The 2,653-nt window shown below is 43.5% G+C and overlaps 1 long non-coding RNA gene across 1 annotated transcript; it reads right to left on the minus strand.

Annotated features, from left to right (window-relative positions):
* On the minus strand, positions 1 to 2,334 carry LOC122678339. The gene is made up of 2 exons (XR_006336068.1): positions 2,280 to 2,334; positions 1 to 536 (listed from the first exon to the last, which is right to left on the minus strand). It is a non-coding gene; the product is annotated as an uncharacterized LOC122678339 (long non-coding RNA).
* Between the last annotated feature and the right edge of the window lie 319 nt (positions 2,335 to 2,653).

The following is a 2,653-nucleotide window of genomic DNA, read 5'->3' on the forward strand; positions in this document are numbered from 1 at the left end:
TAGTTTTCTAATTTTTATTCAATGAGCATATATTGCTTTCACAATCAGAAAGAACATAAATGTATCATTTTAAAAGAAAAGGAAACAATCTTGAGTACCAATTGCCTTCAGTTCAGTTCCATCGCTCAGTCTTGTCTGACTCTTTGTGACCCCATGGACTGCAGTACCCCAGGCTTCCCTGTCCATCATCGACTCCCGGAGCTTGCTAGAGAACAAAATCTACCTCTGTGTGGCTAAGGCCTGGAGGGTGGAGTTTGCTTCAGGCCTTTCTGGAACCCCCTGGAGGTTGATTTCCCACTGTACAGTCAACTAGAGATTAGGAATGGAACAAAAGACTATGCACAGAGTTTCACTTTGCATAACTGGTTTAGCTCACCAAGGCCTTGGAACAGGCGTTCATTTTTATCCACAGTCTAACAGAGGCATTACCATTCACTGTCCCATTCATGTGTCTGAATCTTAGGAATCCATGAATTCTTAGGCTCTTTTCCTTTAGTTTCAGGCAGCAAACAGCAGATGAATGATGGTACTTAAGACTGTTTAGGCCAAAAAGCAAGAAAATGAACAAGATATTATTTACTTGAGAGTGGTTTTTTAATGGTCTATTCCCTTATAAAATGTACCTTTTCATCAAAATATCAAAGTATTCTATCATTCATTAATAATACAAAATAGAACAGTGGTTCTTAAACTTTAGAGCTGTTTTAATTATCTGAGGAACGTGTTTAAAATGCAGACTAGTTGGCTCAACCTCTCAAGAGTCTCATGCGTATGATCTACGATGGATTCAAGAATGTGCATTTTGAACAGATATGATAAGTTAATTTTGATGCTTGTGTTTCTGAGAGTAACTTTGACAGTTATAAAGTAAGGTTTGAAGAAGTATATACCCATGGATAGAAACTCAGTACCTTCCAAACTAAGAATTACTTGTTAATCACTGCTTAATTTAGCTAATTTTGTTGATTTTATAAATAAATATTTAAATTTTCAGTAAAGGATGGGTGGATTAAACATGGGGAATTGAAGAATATACTTATTTTCATCTCACCGGAAATAACAATAAAATGACTGTGGATGGATTTTTTGTAAAAGCCATAAATCCACAAAAACAAAGAAAAGCAGGAGAAAAGACACTAGAAGAAAGATGTCAACAAGATTTTGGGACTCATAAAGTGGATAGACAAGAGGTAAATGATGTACTGGTGTGGAGGCAATAGAAATCTCCATAGGCCATGGGGAAAGTGACAATGGGAGGTCAGTTTGCTCAAGTGAGCCTCATAGATGCCTGGTGATCAGGGGTACCCAAAACCTCTGAACCTAGGGATGAGGAATGGGGGCTGAAAAGAGGAGCATAGATTCACAGTCTGTGTAAGCAGCAGTCAGACCACAGGTCTCTTCTCCTATGCCAGCAAGAGACAGATGCGTGCTCTTGACATTGGCAAAGAGGCTCTAGGCTCAGAGATACCCGGCCAGTGTACGGCAGGTGTGTAGTTATCCGCCCACTGCCTCTCACAGGCTTACCCTTCATGTCCCGATTTGTTATATGGAAGCTGGACCCTATGAACATTTTCTTTGTGGACCTGACTGGCTTGGTATTAGGCTTTGTCAATAGAAGATTCTGGAATGGCACTACAAGGTGATGGCAGCACAAAGGTGCTTGCAACCTTCTGGATCTGTTTCTCCCACCATTTCATTCTGTGAGGGAGCTAGTGGACTTATGTGGGGGCGCCTAGTGGTGCTTACTTCAGTGACCCTCGTGATCAGTTCCAGCCACACTCAGCCCATGCTGTCTGTCTGACTGCCACTTCCACGGCAGCTCTAGCTGGGCCCTCCAGACACTGCCCCCACCAACTGACCATTTCTCCAGGAGCACGTCCATCCTTGGTGGCTCAGTGGGAAAGAACCCACTTGCCAATGTAGGAGACACGGATTCAATCCCTGTGTCGGGAAGATTTCCTGGAGAAGGAAATGGCAACCCACTCTAGTATTCTTGCCTGGGAAATCCCATGGACAGAGGACAGTCCATGATGTCGCCAAAGAGTCAGACATGACTTAGCAACTAAATAACAACTTAGCCCATCCATGCCTTCTGCAGTAAAAGGCCACCTCTATAGGTTTTTTCTGGAAGGTCTCTTTGCCCCAGGTAGGTTGCATGTTCCTGTTCAGGTCAGTTCAGTTAAGTCGCTCAGTCGTGTCCAACTCTTTGCGACCCCGTGAATCACAGCACGCCAGGCCTCCCTGTTCATCACCAAATCCCGGAGTTTACTCAAACTCACATCCATCGAGTCGGTGATGCCATCCAGCCATCTCATCCTCTGTCGTCCCCTTCTCCTCCTGCCCCCAATCCCTCCCAGCATCAGGGTCTTTTCCAATGAGTCAACTCTTCGCATGAGGTGGCCAAAGTATTGGAGTTTCAGCTTCAGCATCAGTCCTTCCGATGAACACCCAGGACTGATCTCCTTTAAGATGGACAGTAGCTGTGTATTCTTTGAGATCTAATCTCAGCTTGTGTGTGGTGTGGGAATGGGGAGCAGACTACTCCTAGTTCCTAGTCCCATTTCCTTTATGGTCCATACTTCCTCTGTCTAAATAATCTAAAGCTAGTAACTGTTTTTCTACTTCTGGAGCTTTTAGACTCTTTTTTAAAAAA

The sequence above is a fragment of the Cervus elaphus genome, chromosome 20 (assembly GCF_910594005.1).
Source record: "Cervus elaphus chromosome 20, mCerEla1.1, whole genome shotgun sequence".
Taxonomy (NCBI): domain Eukaryota; kingdom Metazoa; phylum Chordata; class Mammalia; order Artiodactyla; family Cervidae; genus Cervus; species Cervus elaphus.